Raw genomic sequence first — 15123 nt, 5'->3', positions numbered from 1 at the left:
TTGGAATATGTACGAGGAGGGGTGCTATTTATAGATTAAATCAGACTTGCAGACTTCTTGGACTACGTTGGCTCCGAAGTTAGGAAGATCCTGGCCTGAGAGACTGGACAATGACGTCAATGCCTTTGAGTTTCCTTGAGGGTAGTCACTTAGGGTCCCAGTCTCTGGAGGGGATCTATTGCACAGGAAGCCTAGCTAGTCAGAAGGCTCTCTCCTCATCCCCTGGCCTCTTTGCTCAGGTCTGGGTTCTTGAACAGTCTATTGACTGCCATATCTGACTCCATGTTTGTATTTGGTCAGGTACTACAGGCACACAAGCTTCTGTGGAGAATAATGCATTGAAAATGGGGGTGGGCGATCTGGCGGGTACTGTAGATTAGATAAATTATGATAATTTGAGAAAATAGCATTAGTGTTTGAAGAGAAATTCAAATTGTTTCAAAGACGAAATCTTAGTGCAATTTCTGTAAAAACTGACACTAGGAACTGTTTTGATATCTGCTTATGTAGTTGTTAAGTGTGGCATATTCCCAATATTAAGGATTTTTTTTAAACAACTGTGAAAGAAGAGGGAATAGAGAATTACTTTAAGAATATTAATTCACTCCCTGAATGTATCCATATCTTTGAAAGCCCCATAAAAGACTGTGGGCTGTGAATTACTGGGAACAATAAAACTTAAGTTTTAGAAGATATAAATACTCTTCTCTCTGTGGTTGCTGTTCCTTCAGGTTGCAGGCCATTGGTGCAGGCCACATAGATGGCAGAGGAAGTAACAAGAACACTTACATTCGAAAACTCCAGATGCAGAAGTAAAATGACCAACGGCTAAACTACAACTGGTTGCAATAGCTCACTTAGTAGTTGTCCCCTTCCTTCAAACATCAAGCATGACATAGATCAAAATGCACATTAGTTAAGGTGGTTAAAAAAAAATCTGTGGGTTGGGGATTTAGCTCAGTGGTAGAGCGCTTGCCTAGGAAGCACAAGGCCCTGGGTTTGGTCCCCAGCTCCGGAAAAAAAAAAAAGAACCAAAAAAAAAAAAAATCTGTGAGTGCTAAATAAAGGGGATCACATTAGTCACCAGGCAAACAATGTGTGCATTTACACAAAGGCAGAAGGTATCCAGGAACTCAGCTGCAAGCAGAAACAGGCTTTTCTCACAATGCAAATAATCTACAAAAGGAAATATTTAAATATTTTATTTATTAAGTTAGAGTCTCCTTCAAAGAAAAGGGAAACATTTCTTTTAGCACCAGAAAATCCCCAAATCCCCAGCAAATGAACATCTAAGCACCAGGGAAGTCATGAGATGCCATGGTGGTTTGTGGCTGATTGCTGCCTTGTTTCTAGATGGTAGCTCTGCTCCCAGAACTCCTGACTATAGCTGTGACATCTCTCAATCCGATGAGCACAGGGTTGGTTCCATTGATCTGCCTGGCTAGGTGGGTCTCTACCACTCCATGTCTGTCCATCCTGAAGCTGCACGTGCATCTACTTTCCTAGAAGACAAGAGATCCTGTTTGTGGTCAAGAAACCATGCCTGCATTCAAGCAACCTCTCAAAGAACGATGAGTACTGGCAACCCCAAGGATCTAGGCATTATAATTGTGCATTATAATTTTAGGCATAAGCTTTTAAAAGTATTTTTTGGTATGTAGCTTATGTACCCAACTCCTGTCATTTTTTAACTAATAATGTCACCTAGAAGAAATTAAGGACCAAAGATGCTATCAAGAGAAAAATTTAAGCTATCTCACTGTTTTCCTTGAACCATAGCATCCCCAATTACTCAAGTGTACTTGGAAATTGCAGGTATAGAGATGAGAGGAAACCAGTCAGGCCTACATTTTCCTTTGTCCTTGTGTGTGTGTATGTGTGTGTGTGTGTGTGTGTGTGTGTGTGTGTGTGTGTGAGAGAGAGAGAGAGAGAGAGAGAGAGAGAGAGAACCAGGGGGCGATTGTTTGGGGATGTGTTTCTCTCTTTGTGTGTGTGTATGTGTGTGTGTGTGTGAGTGTGTGTGTGTGTGTGTGTGTGCGTGCACACATACATACTTACACATATGTCTACAGGTACACATGTATGTGTGCATGCATATGGAGGTCAGAAGTTAATTGTCCAGTATTTTCTTACTCCATTTTATATATTCAATTAATCCAGAGCTTACCAATTCAACTAATCTGTCTAGCCAGCTTGCCCTGAGGAATTCTGTTTCTGTCTCTGGAGTGCTGGGATCCCAGATGGGTCAGTATTGCCTCCTGACATCTCTGTGGGGACTGGAGATCAGAGTTCTGACTCTCACTCTTATACTGCAAGTAATTTACCAACCGAGTCAGTGTGCCAGCCCTGCCTTAAAATACAAAGCTTAGTTCAGTATTAATACCCAATGAGTGACTTGCTCAATCTGTAATTTTTGCTTCGTAACAGTGAGAATGATGTTTTCATTACCCTTGGTAGACCAGCCCATTCCTTCGGTGGCCCCCATGCACGTTTCAGCTCTTCCTGCGTTCCTCCTGATACCATGGAGACCTTGAAGCTGAGAGTTCTAACTTCGGCTCTCAACAGACTGGGTAGGCAGCCGCTTCAGAGGCGACCACTGCCGAAGATCAGCACCACTGTTATTCCTTAGTCTTATAATTATCTCCTGTTCCTTTTGATAACATTTAATACAATGTGAGCTCCTGTGGAGTCAGCCAAAGGCATTTTGTTTTCTTCATGATAGAAGCCGTGCCTAAGGCTCTCACTGGATGCTGGGTTTTCTTTCTCCATAATTCCAGCTGCTCTCACTCCAGCAATGTGTACATAATTCAAAGATACTTCCTCTCCAGCATGTAATTCTGGAGCAATTTTATCTTTTGGTTAAAGTTGATTCATCCTTGGAGATTTATCTAAACTAGGGATTTATCTCACACTCTCAGGCTTCCAGTTTTGTCATCATTGTTGTTCTGGTCATTATAATAAAATTTATTTAATAAATATGTTATGTAAATATTTATTATTATTATACTCCCCAAACTAATCAGATAAACCTAGAAGTGCTGTATAAACCTGAAGAAGGAAATTAACATGTTGGAGAGAGAAAACATCATTTTGTGCATACACTGGAAAACAGAAGTTCAGTATGCCTCTGTTTTTGAGAATGGACACTAATTAACTCATCTGAGGAATGTGATTAATATTAATAGCATGTAAATGATCATACAATTAAGTGGATTCACACTAAGCTCAAATCTGTTGTGTATCACACAAGACTTATGATTATAGAACGCGGAAGTGGTCAGTGTACCCTGTAGAGAACAGAGAGTGTAGGACAGAATTGTGTGAAGGGAATTGTCCCCAGGAAGTGATAATTAGTTGTCTCGTTCAAATACTTTGGTTTCTTGGGAAAAAAAATTTCCTTTAACTTAGACAAAAGGCAAAGTGTATTGCTTGTCTTTCTGTGATTGCGGCCAGGTTTTATAATAACGTCTGAGAATTGGATGACAATCTTATGAAGAGTTAAGGTTAATATGCAGAGGGATAAACAACATTTGAAAAGATTCCTCTGTACGATTATTCTCATGCCTGGGGAATGTTCTGTGCATCAGAGCAAAGTGTGAAGGATAAAAATTGAGAAAACTTAGAAACAAATGGTGCAAAACGTCCTTTGAGCATTGACATTTAGTAATCTTTTGATCTAATTTTCACCATATACATTATATAATGATATCAATGAACATCATAGAATGTTCATATTTTAAATCTCCTTTATTGACTGCCATGGTCCAGAAATATGAGTATAATCAAAGTCTGATTTTTTTCCTTAGTTTTATTCTTTTCTAATCATAAGGCATTCTTTGAATCTCAGAAATTTTTTTATTTTAAAAGAGGTGGTATAAGTCTGACATATGAACTATGGGATTGATAAATTATATATTTAATAATTGTTTAATTGGTGGGAGATAATAGGTATTAAATTTAGGATATTTAATATCTTCCCAGAAATGAACATATACATTGTTAGACAAAGTTGGTTGTATATTTACAAATGCTTCTTTTGACAGTTCGATATAAGGTTTAAGGAATAATCCAAATGGCGATCAGTCTGGAGCAGATTGCTAGGAAGAACAACTATAAGCCATGAGCCTACTGCTCACCTGGTTAGAATCTACTCACTCTTTGTGTGCTAGGCTGGGTGCAAGACATGCCATTTCAGTCGAAGCACAGCCTGCTTTCGGGGGTCTGAAGTCTAGGGAAGAAGAACCACACACGTGTGCACACACCATGATGAACACCACAGAGCTATGCAGATTCCCCAAGTCAAAAGGTTGTCAATGGCAAGGGGCTGTTTGCGATAGATAGAGATGGAAAATCAGTTTTCTTCAGTAGAGTGGCTGTATATACGGCACAGTTCAGGACAGGCCCTATGCTTGGGAGGAATAGGCCAACACAAATTGGATTCTATGCACTCCTCTTTTGCTTGGTTTCATTTTTTTTTCTAATAGGAAAGGAATGTGAAGGTGGTTGGGCGGGGAGATTAGAGAGGATCTTGGAGGAGTTGGGGGTGGGGAGAAATGATTAAATTATGTTGTATCAAATTATTCTTTTCCATTTTTGACATTATAATATAATTACACATTTTTCCTCCTCCTTTTCTCCCTCCAAACCTTCCCATATACTCCCCTGCCTTGCTCTCTTTCAAACCCATGGCCTTTTAAATAAAGATTTTCATTGCATGCATATATGTATGTGGGTGTGCATATATGTTCCTAAATATAGCCTGTTCTGTATGACTAATGTTACTAATATGTATGTTCTCGGCGTTGACCAGTCAGCATTTGATAACCAATTCTTAAGGAATAAATTAAAACATTATGCTAAAAGTTTTAATATAAATACAAAATCAAAAGGCTTATATTGTACCCCATGAGGGGAAGGGAAGAAAGAAGGTTGCCAGTGGGATACTGCTGAGAGACCAAGGAAGTAGGAGTGGGAGGAGGGAGAAGAGTGAGCTTGGTCCAGGTGTGCCTTCAGTGCCTGCGCTGTGAGTGTCTTCACCCATGTGTACGGATTTACTGAAAAGGTTTAGAACAGAGACTGAAGGAACGCCCATTCAGAGCCTGCCCCACATGGGGCCCATACATATACAGCCACCAAACTAGATAAGAGGGATGAAGCAAAGAAGTGCAGGCCGACAGGAGCTGGATGTAGATCTCTCCTGAGAGACACAGCCAGAATATGGCAAATACATAGGTGAATGCCAGCAGCAAACCACGGAACTGAGAATGGGACCCCCCCGTTGAAGGAATCAGAGAAAGAACTGGAAAAGCTTGAAGGGTTTGAGACCCCATATGAACAACAATGCCAAGCAACCAGAGCTTCCAGGGACTAAGCCACTACCCAAAGACTATACATGGACTGACCTGGGCTCCAACCTCATAGGTAGCAATGAATGGCCTAGTAAGAGCAGCAGTGGAAGGGGAAGCCCTTGGTCCTGCCAAGACTGAACCCCCAGTGAATGTGATTGTTGCGGGGAGGGCAGCAATGGGGGGAGGGTGGGGAGGGAAACACCCATAAAGAAGGGGAGGGGGAGGGATTAGGGGGATGTTTGCCCTGAAACCGGGAAAGGGAATAACAATTGAAATGTAAATAAGAAATACTCAAGTTAATAAAGATGAAAAAAATAAAAAATAAAAAAGAAGGTTTTTCAGATGCCCTTCAACAGAGGAATGGATACAGAAAATGTGGTACATCTACACAATGGAATATTACTCAGCTATCAAAAACAACGGCTTTATGAAATTCGTAGGCAAATGGTCGGAACTGGAAAATATCATCCTGAGTGAGGTAACCCAATCACAGAAAAACACACATGGTATGCACTCATTGTAAGTGGCTATTAGCCCAAATGCTTGAATTACCCTAGATGCCTAGAACAAATGAAACTCAAGACGGATGATCACAATGTGAATGCTTCATTCCTTCTTTAAAACGGGAACAAGAATACCCTTGGCAGGGAATAGAGAGGCAAAGATTAAAACAGAGACTGAAGGAAAACCTTCAGAGCCTGCCCCACATGTGGCCCATGCATATACAGCCATCCAATTAGACAAGATGGATGAAGCAAAGAAGTGCAGGCCTACAGGAGCCGGATGTAGATCTCTCCCGAGAGACACAGCCAGAATACAGCAAACACAGAGGCGTATGCCAGCAGCAAACCACTGAATTGAGAATAGGACCCCCGTTGAAGGAATCAGAGAAAGAACTGGAAGAGCTTGAAGGGGCTTGAGACCCCATATGTACAACAATGCCAAGCAACCAGATCTTCCAGGGACTAAGCCACTACCCAAAGACTATACAAGGACTGACTCTGGACTCTGACCTCATAGGTAGCAATGAATATCCTAGTAAGAGCACCAGTGGAAGGGGAAGCCCTGGGTCCTGCTAAGACTGAACTCCCAGTGAACTAGATTGTTGGGGGGAGGGCGGCAAGGGGGGGGAGGATGGGGAGGGGAACACCCATAAAGAAGGGGAGGGGGGAGGGGGATGTTTGCCCGGAAACTGAGAAAGGGAATAACACTCGAAATGTATATAAGAAATACTCAAGTTAATTAAAAAAAAAAAAGGTTTTTGTCATAAAGACATGTATGATGGGATCATGCGTAGGTGAAAACTCATATGATATTTAGTTCATAACTCAGTGTTCTTCATGGTGTTTTTAATAAAGAAGTCAAATGCACCTCTAATTGTTTGAGAGGGCGTCCTTCTATCTCTCTGTCTGCTTTTTGGCCAACTTGACCCAAGCTAGGGTTATCTGAGAAGCGAGAAGCCCAGTTGAGGAAATGCCCTCATGAGACTGACTTGTAGGACAGCCTGTGGAATATTCTTAGTTAGTGGTTGCTACCGCATGGCAGTTTTGCAGAGCGGAGAGACAGCCTGCAGAACAGGACGGGGTGCAGACCGTAGCAAATGACGCCACCCCTGGGCAGGTGACCATGGGATATTTATGAAGACGGTCTGAACAAGCTGTGAGGAGTAATCCAGTTATGCTTCAGATGCAGGGTTAATAAGGAAAAGGACTGCAGAAAAGAACCTCCCTCCCCATTTGAAATTCTAGAACTACCAATCAATGAAGTACGCATGTCTGAATTGTCCTAAAACTCTAAGAGATTATTAATTGAAGCATCCTGATCCGCAAACACGGGTTTCAAAGGATCGTCTGCAAGACCATTTTACGGGAACGAGTCCTTGCTATTTTCTGTGTGAGTATGGAAGGCCGTGTGGTCTTCAGAGACTTTGAGTGAAGTAGCAAAGTGAGAGTGAAAACTGCTGTTTCAAGTGGAAACCTAGACGAAACAGCCAGAACATATTTGTTCCCACTCAAGATTGGCTTTTGGGCTGATACTGAGTTTGTGTGTTGTAGATGAGATGATGGAGTTTGTCGTGATGTGTGGAGAAACAGAATAACAGTCCTTGAAATCTCTCAGACACTGAGCCACCAACCAGGCAGCATACATTAGCTGGTACGACGCTCCCGACACACAGACAGCAGAGGACTGCCTGGTCTGGCCTCAGTGAGAAAAGATGCACCTAAACCTTGAGAGACTTGAGTCCCCAGGGAGTGGGTGGAGGGTTGGGGGGTCAGGGACATCCTCTTGGAGATGGAGGAGGAGGTCAGGATGAGGAACTGTGGGAGGGTAGACTGGGAAAGGGTTAATGAGTGAATTGTAAAAAAAAAAACTAATTAAAAAAATTTATATTCTACCCTTTAAAAGAGGAAATGTGTTATACTAAGAGGAAACTAAATATAAGACAGAGAAATATCCATATTCATATATCTGAGAGAGTGTGTATATATATGCATACACACATATATGGTACATGTGCTTTCTCTCTGAAGACAAAAACATTTTATGAGATCACAAATTTATAGTTTATGTAACTGGCTGTGTGCCTGAGTTCTAGCGTTGTCCGTGACCTTGGCATAGACACACAGCATGTCTGTCAACTCCTCTGGTCCACAGCACACGGTTTTCTGTTCTATATTAAAAAAATAGATACATTAGCTAGGGAGGCACCTTTGCCTGTCATCTGCTTACACCCCATGACTCTTCTCCTAGGTGGGTAATTTCTCTGAACAACTCAGGTTGTATCCTGGTGCTTCAGGGACATTGCGAAGTTTGGGGTAGAAATTTAGGGCAGTCCTTACTTTTCCTTCACATTTTTGGAAGTTCAAAGAAGAAATTATTCGCACATGCTGTGGTCATGATTAACTACAGTGAACGGCAAGGAGACCAAGAGACCATAAGGCAGTTTCCATTAAGAGGAAATGTTACTCTAGGGACTCATCGCAGTCAAGTTCCTTGCTTAACAGACTTGTAGTTTATGAGTCTCTGACCTTGTGTTGTTGGCTTTCCTTATAGACCTCGCCACTGTGCTGTGTCCTCTGGTTTCGCCTGGTATAGAGTGAATAAACAAACAGTTATGAGTTTTATGCTGGGAGGGGCAGTTGAAGTTGACGTACGTGTAAGTAGTTTCTTTAAAATGTACTGCTATTAAAATCTATTTCCCCAATTCTCTCACAGCTTTCTCACATTTTCCATAGAAAGTATCTGAACAGAAATACTAAAACACATCTTGAGGGGCGTCAGCATGCGTGCTCTCTGAACTAAGTTTTATAGAAAATCCAGAGTCAGATGATCTCCCAATTTCATAGGCAAAGCCCCAAACAAGGATAGGATCAAATGCTCATCCCAGGATGCAGGTAAGAGCTGTGAAAGCAGGAACTGTCTCATGCCTGAGAGGTTATCGGCCACAAGACACTTTTTTTTTTCTTCCTTTTTTGTGTGTTAGCAGTATGCTGAACTAATCGTTTTTGCAATGTTAACTACAAGCATAATGAGGGCGCAGAGAAGTCAGACTACTAGCAAACATATTTCTTTTTAAGGCATTAAAAAAAAATCTCTATTGTCTATCTAAGGCAATGATTAAAATCCCGGTCAGGCTAAAGGGTGAGAATCTTAAAAGACCCTCTTCCTGACACCCTTAGTCAACCTGGAAAATTAGTACTAATGGGGGAAGCACAGAACAATAAATAAGTTTGTTCCATGGATCAAAAAAGGAAACACGTCGACTATGTTAATGTGGCTTTCAATTTACGGTGACATTTACTGAAAATATCCTGCGATATTTGGCAAAGTTAAAAAGAGAGATTGTCCCCAATTAACCAAAGGATCAAAGTGTGAAGGTTAGGGAGGAAAGCGGTGCCTTTCTATCCCTCTCTTTCAAATGTAAGACGGGAAATGTTTAGAGAGGTCAGGCTTGGCATGTGCTAACTCCCGCTACCTTGAGAATGCACTAATGACTAATGAGCCTTCCTCCTGCCATCCTAAGGAATGCATTTACGAGAAGAATAGAGCAATTTCTCTGGAACTACTGCCAACGGAGACTGCACATACACACAAAATAATTATTGTCTGCTACACTTAAAAAATTCAACCCGTTACAAACTATAATTTTTACTGTGATGTGTCTATTAAATATTTAGGTTGTTTTATCCAACTGATGATTCAACAAACGCCTACTGATTTTTGTTTTATTTTATTTTGTTTTGTTTTATTTTTTTGCTGGCTGCTGCATCCTGTCCTCTATAGACTGAGGAGATAATTGTATACGAGGACCCTGACCTTGCAGAGTTACTGTGGAGCTGTGGAGATAGCACTGAAGAAGGTGCTTCTTTGGTATCCAGTTCTCATTCTTGTGGCTGAGACACCGTCCTCTCCAACCACAGAGCCTGTGAAAGCGATGGCCAAGATCCTAACAGCCCATCAGGCACTGTGCAAGTGATCCCCACAGAACACCTTGGAAGACTTCTGCTCTTCTAGCCTCCATTGCTTTCATGTCACCTTGTGAAAAGGTTGCCGCCCTGGTTTCAGGCATAATTTCAAGGGTGCTGAATATAAGAAACAAAGTCTTTTCAGGAGAAAACTCTTAACTTCAGTGTCTTAACTGCTTGCTATGCAGGTAGGAAATAGAGTTTACATAAAGATAATGTTTCTGAAATACATAGTAGGAATATCTTTTTTTTTTAAATCCTTAGTGACATCTAAGGATAGTGGATGTTTATTACTTCATTTCAAAAATTTAACTTCGCTCATAAAGAAGTTTGGAAACTCAAAATTAAAAAAAATCCTTATTTTAGGAGACTCATTTTAACATATTTATGCTTTGAGAAGCCCTGTGTGGTGAATTGAATAGGTTTGGCCTCCATAGACTCGTGTACTTGAATGCTTGACCCACAGGGAGTGGCACTAGTTAGAGGTGTGGCCTTGTTCCAGTAGGTGTGGCCTTGTTGGAGGAAATGTGAGGGTGGCCTTTGAGGTCCCCTGGCTGCCTTCAGATCAAGATGTCGAACTCAGTTCTTCCTCCAGTATCTTATCTGCCTGGATATCTCCATGCTTCCCAGCATGTTAATAATGGATTAAACCTCTGAAACTATAAGCCAGCCCCAATCAAATGTTTCCCTTTATAAGAGTTGCTTTGGTCATTTCTCTACACAGCAATGAAACTCTAAGGGACTGGGGTACTGCTGTGAGAGGCCTGACTATGCTTTTGTTTGGAAGAATGTGGATTTTGGGCCTGTGGATTAGAGAATAAGTTGAATAGTTTAGGTAGAGCTTAATGGACCAGCCGCCTAGGAACATGGAGGACAGTGGTGCTGAGAGTGATTTGAACTGTGGAGACTTGGACCAGGAGGTTTCAGAGGAGAAAAATGTGGCTGCTATTTGCCTTGTCTGAAGAGTTCGCCTTCTCTAAAGTGAAGAGATTTAAATGAATTATATTGAGGAAGGAAATCTCAAAACATCCTGTCCTATTGTTTACTCTTATGAAGACCATTTTGATCAAGTGTGGGAAACTCAGAGAGGAAAAATATAAAATGTATAATTTAAGGATTGAAGGGGCACCAAGAAGTAGAATAGAGCTAAATTTTGCAAGATTTCGGAACAAGACCTCATCCAGCTAAGCTTAATGTTTATGTGTGCAGTTGAACCAGGGGCTATTATAGCATGTTAGGTGTTATTATGGTCTGGTTATTGTTTTCATTTGGATATAAGGAGATATGATTTTGTGTTGAATTGATAAGGGATGGATTGTGATGCCTATTTTCAGTCATCAGCTTGACTATTCCTGGAATGAACTGCAAACCAGAACTTAGATTTTGTGGAAAGGAATTAGCTTATATCCAGTCATGATAATATGCATCTTTAATCTGAGCACTCAGAGGACAGAGGCATGCAGATCTCAAGAGTTCAAAGTCAGCCCACTAAAAACAGAAATTGTGTGAAGAACATAATAGAATAAGGGGGCCAAGAATGCATCAGAACGAAGCAGCTTCGGTCATATGGCTCTGGCTTTAGAGTCAAGAATAGAAGGGGTTATTGGGACAATTGATGCTGGTCAGCTGGTACTAAGAAATTAGTGGTGATTAAGAAGAGACCAGCATCACTGAGGGAAATATCTTTGGAGCACAAAGAAGCTGTGTTTCAGAGACAGATGCCTTACTGTCAGCCAGACTTGGTAATGTGTAAGAATTACCCAGGTGGTACCGGTTTTGAAGTCATAACAGGGTTATGGACAGCAGCCAAGGCATGGCACTACAAGAGGCTAGGAAAGGCCATTGGTGAAGGTGCAGCCTCAACATCAGTTGAAAGCCCAGAACTGAAGGGGCCATGTTGAAGCTTGGCACCATGAAGAAAGCCTCTGAGAGGCTATTGGTGAAAGCATAGCCTGGTTGTGGAACCAATGTATTGGAGATGCCAGAACCACCGGATAACAACCAAAACCAGCAGCAGCAGTGGAATGGAGTCAGCCAGAGCCTACAGTGCTACAGAGGGCATAGCTGGAGAAGTGACTGAAGACCTTAGAAGATCATGTGTGAATCCCAGATGTTGGAGAATCTGTGAAGTTGAAGTTTCCTTGAAGACCCCAGATGTTAGAGATGCCAGAGCTGTGGGGTATCTGCTGAGGAAAGCTGCTAACAGAGAGTGGGAAAAGCGCTTAAGAAAAAAATTACGTTGCAGTCAACGAATATGAAAGGAGTTGGACCTCAGACATGGAGATGCAGAGTTGGGAGTTTCCTCCGCTGGTCTTTGGTCTTGCTTTGGTCCAGTATTTCCTTACTATGATGTTTTGGAATGGAAATGTATATCCTGAGATGTTGGAAGTATGTGTTCTACTTTTTGATTTTGATCTCATAGGGGGTTACAGTTAAGAGATTGTATGACTCTCAGAAGAGACATTGAGCTTTGGACTTTTAACACCGTTGAAACTGTGATAGACTTTGGGGGTTTTTAAAGTTGGACTAAAGCTTCCTGTCTCCATCTGTACTCTGTAGGTAAGGCTCCAGCCCTCTGAACCCAAATCCTACCCAGAGAGAGCTGGTCTCCCAGGACTGCTCTCACTCCTAAGCCTACAGGTGAGACCCCACTTTCACTCCAATAATATTTTGCATGCATGGCTACAAGTCTATGACAGTTAGGAATGGAATGCAGTGGTTTGAATAGGTTCGGACTGCATAGACTCATGTGTTAGAATGCTCGGTCCATGAGAAGTGGCATTATTAGGAGGTTTGACCTTGTTGGAGTAGGCGTGGCCTTGATGGAGAAAGAAGTGTGTCACTGTTGGGTGGGCTATGAGGTCCTATGCTCAAGAGACCCTTCTGTTGGATTTCTGTGGAAGTCTCCTTCTGGCTGCTCTTGGATCAAGATATAGAACTCTCAGCTCCTCCTGCACCATGGCTTCTTGGATGCTTCCATGGTTTTTGCCATGATAATGGACTGAACCTCTCAAACTGTTAGTCAGCCCCAATTAAATGTCCTTTATAAGAGTTGTCTTGGTCATGGTGTCTCTTCACAGCAGTGGCAACCCTAAGAAACCATCCTTTATTTTTGTACTTATGAACATTTATAACATTGAAAACACTACATATTTATGTATTTTTTAAAGTTTAGTTTTTGTGGTTATATTTTATATTCCTGATTATTTTTTTAAGTTTGGAAGCCCGGGTCACATTTCACTTGCTATGGCTACTGTAAGAGATTTCCCCTTCATTTTGAATTCTTTTTGATTTTTCATCTGGTAGGTAGTATTGTATTCATTCTATGTTTTAGACATGTTTGGTTTCATTTTCCTTACTAAAGAAAATGGTGATGTGTTTAAAGTCTCAAATCTTTCTCACAACACACAATGCCAAGCTAGATTCTTCTCTCATTTTCTCATCCTACACTTCTCTTTTCCTTACCGAAATCATATGCATAAACTGTGTGTATATGTGTTTATGTCTGTGTGTACATGTGTGTATGCATGTGTGTACATGTGTGTTTGCATGTGTGTATGCATGTGTGAGTGTGCGTGTGTGTATGTAGTGTATGTGTATATGTCTGTGAATACATGTGTGTATGTGTGTGAGTGTACATGTATATGCATGTGTATGTGTATATGCGTGTGTGAATGTGCATATGTGTATGTATGTGTATGTCTATGTGTGTACATGTGTATATGCGTGTATGTATTGTGTATGCATGTCTGTATGCATGTGTGTTAGTGTATGTGTGTATGCATGTCTATGTGTATATGTCTACATGTACATATGTGTGTGTCTGTATGTGTGTGTTTCTAGACATAATGCTGATGGGAATGTAATGGGAGGATGCCTATTGGAAAAGTACACAACAGTGGAAACTGTGATCCTAAAGGAAGTGTGCTTGGAGCTGAGTTTGGAAATGGGGGTTTTATAGATGATCCTCAAATTATTTGAAGGAAGTTGCTATTTCAATGAGTAAATAATTCCACTTGTTTAAAAAAAAAAAGACAGACTTATTTTTTGTAAAAGCTATTTCTATGTCTTTCCTCACCAATTATAAGTCTGTCATTCTGTAGATGTGGCTTTCATTTGAAGCAATATGGTATTCTTTCCCCCGCCCCACTCTAACTAAACAAACTCTGTAAGAATTAGCTTTGAGTTATTCCATCTGTGAACTTTTAATTTTGTCATAAAAACACAGAAGCCTGGCAGGGAACTCTTTCCAACTGGCTACATGTATCATCTTGTCTAAAAGCTGGTTAAGTAAGTGTGGCATTTAGAGTGAAATGAAAAAAAGCCTTCATTTATGGAGCTAGTTCACACGACGTGTTTGCCCACTTCTTTGACCATCTGTTTATGTTGACAACCACCGCCCCGCATTGTGCCAAAGCGCCCTTGGCTATTAAAAACAGTGTTTTGTGTGTGAATAGTGTGTGTGTCCTCACACATATATGTGTTTGGGGGGTGCCATTTTCTTGAGAAATGTCTTGTTAAAGGTTGCATATGATCCATGTGGAGATATTTCAGGTCAGTTGCTGTTCAGGAAACATCGCATTAAAAATGCTATAAGCCTACTCGCTCTCAAACATGTTCCCTGTCTCCCCAACATATTGAAACTTCTTTAAAAAGACAATAAATCCATTAGAGAGGTACCTGTTGCGCCTGGCTACCGTGATAATGATGTCATGTGTTGAAGTAGACTCCAAGTATTAGCCTAGTAACTCTGAAGACAAATGCTTGAGAACAGCTCAGGAATCCAAAGTTGTTGACAAGATTCTTCTTGCCAACGGGAGTATCAGAGTTGACATTTAATTCATCAGATGAGAGAATCATCGCTCTCTCATATTTAACAGTGTACATAAAGTCTCTGGGGGTAAGATGGCCTCCTGGGAGATGGAGAGATCCAGAACTCTGGTCGCCATCTTTTCCCCTTTCTTTTCCTGCTTTGAACAACTATTTATTCAAGCCGAAACGAGTACTTTAAAAAAAGCCATCAAAGACTTGTGGGGAAAGGAGGAAGCATGTTCTTAGACGTGCCAGCATCCTAAACATAAGCGTTAAATAAGTCAAGTGAGATAGGTTTTGGTGAATGGCGATAAGAGCAGAGGAGCCACAGGGCTTGTGAGGTGCTGGGGGGCAGTTGGATGCGGTAGACTGGGCTTCTATTCAGTGAGGGCTTGGCTGCTTCTATCCTCCAATCCCTGAACTGTCTGGACTGTCACGTGAACAACCGCGGGGCTCTTAAACTCACCCGAGCTTCAGAATACATGGAAGATCCAAGC

General features: G+C 41.3%; 1 long non-coding RNA gene across 2 annotated transcripts; it reads right to left on the bottom strand.

The window, feature by feature from the left end:
• Positions 1-1187: 1187 nt before the first annotated feature.
• On the bottom strand, positions 1188-14675 carry LOC102554768 (uncharacterized). Of its 2 annotated transcripts, XR_015636879.1 has the most exons (4): positions 14495-14675; positions 8378-8435; positions 4156-4324; positions 1188-1502 (listed from the first exon to the last, which is right to left on the bottom strand). It is a non-coding gene; the product is annotated as an uncharacterized LOC102554768 (long non-coding RNA). The 2 variants fall into 2 exon arrangements; XR_015636878.1 differs by lacking the exon at positions 4156-4324.
• Positions 14676-15123: the final 448 nt, after the last annotated feature.

Source organism: Rattus norvegicus, chromosome 14, assembly GCF_021556685.1.
Source record: "Rattus norvegicus strain SHRSP/BbbUtx chromosome 14, alternate assembly SHRSP_T2T, whole genome shotgun sequence".
NCBI classification, from domain to species: Eukaryota; Metazoa; Chordata; class Mammalia; order Rodentia; family Muridae; genus Rattus; species Rattus norvegicus.
The sequence above is the reverse complement of the archived record's forward strand: the minus strand, read 5'-3'. Positions and strand labels throughout refer to the sequence as shown.